The sequence below is a fragment of the Gopherus evgoodei genome, chromosome 3, assembly GCF_007399415.2.
Source record: "Gopherus evgoodei ecotype Sinaloan lineage chromosome 3, rGopEvg1_v1.p, whole genome shotgun sequence".
Classification (NCBI taxonomy): Eukaryota; Metazoa; Chordata; order Testudines; family Testudinidae; genus Gopherus; species Gopherus evgoodei.
Window position 1 is genome coordinate 88,239,910 of NC_044324.1, and position 6,054 is coordinate 88,245,963.

Here is a 6,054-nt window from a genome sequence, read left to right on the forward strand (position 1 = left end):
CCATCTCCCCCAAATTTCTAGTTTAAAGCTCTCTTAATCAGGTCGGCGAGCCTCCATCCTAGAAGTCTATTTCCCTCCTTGCTCAGGTGAAGTCCATCCCAAGAGAACGGTCTTCTGTCCGTAAATGCTTCCCAATGGCCGTACATCCCAAAGCCCTCCTTATAGCACCACTGCCTGAGCCATCTGTTGATCGCCATAATCTTGTCACACCTTTGTCGCCCTTCTCTAGGAACCGGCAGAATCCCACTGAAGATCACCTGAGCCTCGATTTCCTTAAGCGTCTTCCCCAGTCTGGCATAGTCTCCCTTGATACATTCCAGAGAGTATCTAGCCGTATCATTCGTTCCCACATGAAGGACAATCAACGGATTCTTCCCCGCTCCCGCTAGTATCCTTTTCAGCCTCAGGTCCACATCCTGTATCTTAGCACCCGGCATACAGCACACCCTTCTGTTCTCCCGATCAGCTCTAGTCACAGGCCTGTCTATTCTTCTCAGTAAGGAGTCTCCAATCACGTAGACCTGCCTTTTCCTAGTGACAGTGCGCTTCTCTGGTCTATCTCCCACACCCACCGGCTGCAAGTCCTCTCGATTCCTATTCCCCCTTGCAATCCTCCTGGGGCTCATATTTGGTGTTGCCTCCATTGACTCCTCCCCTCCTCTTGCAGGACTATCAGCGCTTCTCTTTTTCCTTGCCCTCTCTCCTTCAGCCCAGGCATGTCTCTGTGCTCACCTGCAGTTTTTTCCCTGTGCCTCCTCCCCTGTGACAGAGGGAGCCTATCAGGATTACTGGCGGGAAACTGCCTAAGTTTGCTTTTAAAAACAGACATTTTTGAAACAAGCATCAGAAAGGTTCCTGCATTGCTGCCTGGTCTGATCAGCCAGGAGTTTTGGGGGGTCCTTTCTCCGCTCTCGTTTTATTTTTGAGCGTACCCCCAGTTTTTAAAAAAAAACCCACGAAGAACGAATTGCTGCCTGAGAGATCTCCTGATTATCGAGACCGTACCGAGCCCTCCTTGCCTCTTCTGATGTTGCTGCTGCTTCTGCCTTTGCTGCTGCCTTGGGGACTGGTAAGAATCCCTCTGTGAAACTTTCCATACTTTTATTTTATTACTTTAGCTGCTGGCTCTGTTTCCCTAGCACACAGACTCAAGCTAAACCTTGGTCTGTGTCTTAAAACCTCTCTTAAACTCCGTGGGCTTTGCTGCTAAAAATAAGCTTGTGCCGCTGCTAAGCTCTGCTCCCTGCTTTCAGCTGTATCCACTGCTGCAGCCACCATCCCTTGGCTTCCTTGGGGGCTGCCTTGGGAGCTGTATCCTGGGCACATACCACTCTGCCCTCTGTAACTTCCCCATAGCATAAGGTGCACCGTAGGTTTTGCTTTTTAGTTTAATAAGTCATAGTTTGCTAAGATTGTAGAGCTTGTAAGTTCCACCTGCCTTGTTATAGTTTGCTGTTTTGTTGCTCTGTATAGTTGCTTGTTATAGTTTGCTTAGAATTGTGATATTTGTTGTTTTGCCTAGTCGTTGATTAAGATAGATTTTAAAAAGCCATTGCCTGGTTGTATTCTGTACCTGTTTTATTACTTTGTATAAGCTGCTTGTAATGTATATAAGTTTGATTAAGTTAGAGGATAGATAAGGTTTTTACTGCTTGAATTCGTCTTCCCGCTGTCCCAATCTCTCCCTGAACTTTCCCGCTCCAGTCTCCCCCCTGTGTACTTCTCCGTGGCTCCCTGTTGTAACCCCTTGCTGCTTTCCCCCCTTGTGTAAATTCCCAAACCCTTTGCCGCTTCTTTCCTTTTTTTGGGGGGTGTCCCTCTAGCCCTTCTTTACACCTCTCTGCTGCCTCTCCCTGTATCCCCTGTGTTCGTGCCCCCGCTCCTCTGCTGCCCCTCCCCTACTGAAGATCACCATCACACTGCTCTGTTTGTCTTCACCCCGCTGCTCCGCAACTTCCCTGAAGTGCTCTCCGCTGCTGCAGCCTGTTTCTTCCTTCAGCCGTCTCCCCCATTCCCCACGTGCCTTCCCTTCGCTTACACGTTCAGCGCCCTCCCCTCTTGCTGCTCCCAGACTCCCCTTAAGTGCGCTCCAGCTGCTCCTGTCTCCCGTACCTCCAGCCCGCAGGCTCCTGAAGACTGCTGCTCTGGGCTTCAGAGTCTCTCACTGCTTGCAGTTGCACTCTCCTCTCGTCAGATACCACTAATCACTCACTCCCCTCTCCCCTCCTGTTTCTAGACCCAGCTTTTAGGTACACTCTTGCTATCACAGCCTCACAAATTAAGTCAGTAATTTTCTACATTGCATAATTTCACTTATCACCCATATTGTATTATTGCACTGTGACTCACATTTTACTTGTGGTTATAACACCCCATTAGTTGCCTCCATTTCTCTAATATACTTTGTATACCATTTTTATATAGAAGCTACCATTTTATTTTGCATTTTCTTTTGGGTACGTTTTGCATTCCATACTGTATCTAGAGTTGTTCCTATATAAAGTTAAGTTGCTTATTGACTGTACTGTACCCCATTGTGCTGAATCCCACTTACTGTACCCCACTGTTAAAACTCCCTACACTGTTCAATAAGAAGAACCCCCCCATCATTGTCTATTGTAAACAGCTTATACACCCCATCCCATCACATTTCATTGTTAAATTCCCACCACTTCCTTTTCCCTTTAATAAAGAAATTAATTGGCACCCCACCTGTGCGGTAATTGCTCCCCAAGATCCCATATACCTGCAGGCAGGGACAGGGACAAATACAGACTGTTACCACACTCAGTCCCTCAGCAGGCCATGAAGCAAATGGAGACAACCAGGACATGATGGAATAACACTACACAGTTCCTACTGACTGGGTATATGCAATATCATCTAAGACGTTGTTAGCCATGCCTCAGAATCAGAAAAAAGGTCTCAAAAGAGAGAACTCCAGAACAGCAATGGGCACAAGCCCTACTAAAAAGATCCTTACTCAAATGTATTGGATAGGTTTGAAGGACCCATATCGTAAGTGTATAATGCAATAACCCCGTAATTTTGTATGATGAGTAATTAGTCTAGTTGCCCAAAGTCAAAAGTCTATTTTATTACAATGTGGTGGAACATCTTAACATCTTGTTATTATAGTATAATAAGGTTAGAGATTCCAGTAACATCTTGCTGGCTTCCTAATATCTCCATTTTGCTGAAATACCCAAGTTTTGTGATAGCTATTCTCCAGAGTACTTAGTCCTGTCATCAGTGGAAAGGACTGTAAATACAAATAGAACATGGATAATCACCTGTAATGGTGTTTTTCTTCCCTTTCTGTTATTTTTTTATCTCTGTCCCTTTTCTTTTCCATACCACACACACCTTGTTCAGTCCTTTTCAAGGTCTTTCATCAAACCTTTTGTGGATTGTGACAGACAGAACTCACCCTGAGGTGGAGTTGAGCAGCTCTGCAGCTCAATGCTGCACAAGCTTTTATGGCAGCACCCTTTTTTTGTAGTGTGAGTGAGAGTGTTTGGCCAGGGAGGTTGGTTATAGAGGCACACCAAGCATTTGCAGTAAACACCACGGTAGTCATCACAAAAGTAGTCCCCAGAGCCCAGCTAAGTCTCCCCACATCCCAATCTCTCCCCATCCTTTGGAAACTTGATTCTAAAAGTTACATTAATCCAATCAGGAAGTAGAAATGTATATGTCCAGTCAAAACAGCTGAAATTTTGCATAATGAAATCTTGCAACTGACTGCTGACAAACAAGCTACAGTAAAATTATTCAGATATTATTCAGTGAATAATATTGAAAAATGGATCAATTTGCATTGTGTTGTGTTCACAGGAAAATTATAGAGTGTGCTGTAATTTATGAAATAAAGATTTGATAAAGTAGCCTCCAGTCTTTATACCCAATTAAAATGTGCCATTCTGCATCTTTCTCAGCAGTGTAGAAGTGAAACTAAAAGACAAACAAAACATTAGTTATCTAGTTGAAAGAACTGTGACAGAACAATATCTTGTCACAGATAAAAATCTGTCAAATCTTTAAGAAAATAAAATAAAATTGGGTAATTTTTAATTTATACTAGTTTGGGCTCTTATATTACAGATGTAGAATTTGTCAGTTTCTTATGGAGCAAGAGAAAAAACATCAAGGCCTCTCACACTTTGTCACATGAAAGGTCACATCATAACATTAAGATTGTCTCATGGCAAACTGCTCTCTTACTCAAAACTGCTTTGACTAGTGATATGTTATTCTATCTGTCACGATTAGATTAATACATTATAAGGCCAGAAGGACAACTGTGTTAATCTAGTCTGACCTCCTGTATAAGGCAGGACACCAGACTTGCCTGAAATTGTTCTTGTATGAACTATAGCAATTGCTTGCATGGAAAAGTAAAATTAGGAGAGCAGTGTATCTGTAGATGCTTGTTCATGCAATTAAGCTGGTGGAAATAAGAAGGAGCTGGGCCCACGTAAATAACTGGTTGTCTGCAGAACCACTAATATCTCACAAAGCACAGTATGAGAACCTTAACAGCTATGGCTGAAGATGGTATTTCTAAACATCAAGCCCAAACTATAAAATTTTGCAGTTCAGTTTTATGTTTAACCCTTAAAAGAATTAGATTATTTAAAAGTCCTATCATTTGAAGACAGGAACATTTTCAAGGATAGCACCGCCAAGTGTTACATCAAGTGTTGCAAAGCAAATCATAGTTAAAAGTAAGCATTCAGAGTGTTGCACCTTGTGCAGAGAATGATCATACCATTTTGTCAAACTCTTTAAAAGATACCACCACAATTCTGGTCTCCTTGGATTTTGTGAGTTTTATGATAAACTCTGATTCTCCTCTTTCTGGTATAAATCAGAAGTAAATTCACTGAAGTCAATGGAATTACCTCACTAAAACTGGTGTAAGACAAGAAACAGGCCCTGAAAACCAATAAAGCTCCTTTTACAATTATTAACTTAACAGGTTAATAATGTGTCAGTGCTATGGGATAGTTCTCTCCTCGCCACAACTATGGAGCAGTTTGGCAGATATATTTCTAACTATCAAGTTGGTGTCTAAGTTAAACTACCAGAGTGTTTAGTTGTACCATTATGGATGGAAGTGGGAGAGGAGGGTTGTGTGGAAATAAAGTTGCACATTACAGGGACTGCTGCTTGATGATGCAGTATATCTGCCAACACCAGAAACAAAAAGATCAGTAGATACTGTGACACTGCTTCACAGTGATATTATTATGATATAATTATTATCTATTTTATGCAAGATAATTCATGTGAAAAGTTATGATTTGCTGAATATGATTATTCTATTTGTATGAAGGTATCATTTTTGTATCAGAAGTAATGAATATTGACTATGTATCTATATTTGAAATGTAGTTACACCTGGGTAACACCGACAAGACAAATTGCTTTTACTCTAGATAGCGGGTGGGGAAGGGCCTATTCAGGGCAATAGGCCATTAGGAAAAAAACTATTAGGCCTTAGGATAAGTTAATCTCCTACCTTGGAGTCTTCCTGAAAATGCTACAGACAATCTCCAAGTAATGGCTGATATGACTCTATAAGGACATGTGATAAGACCACATGTCTCTAGAAGCCATCTTGGGATGTCAGTATTTTTCCACAGACTGATCTGGGAATCAAGCTTTGGGAACACAGGGTTCCCACCATATGGTAAAGATATATAAGGCAGGAAGTGACATCATCTGGTGTTCTTCACTCCCCACACAAGATTCCTGGAAACATCTGAGGAACAAAGACTGAACTGGGAGAAGTGCTGGACCCAAACTAAAGGGGTTTCTGTCCTATGAATGAAAGACCTGGGGATTCCAAGCTGACCCTTAAGAATCTGCAGCTTGCTTGTATCATCTCTTAGGATGAGAATCTGCTGTTCATTTCCAGTCTATTTAGTACCACAAAACCATACATATGATATGTGTGTGTGTGTGTAAACCCTACATATGATCTCTGTGTGTGTGTGTGTGTGTGTGTGTGTGTGTGTGTGTGTGTGTGTGGTCCGTTGGTTCAACGAT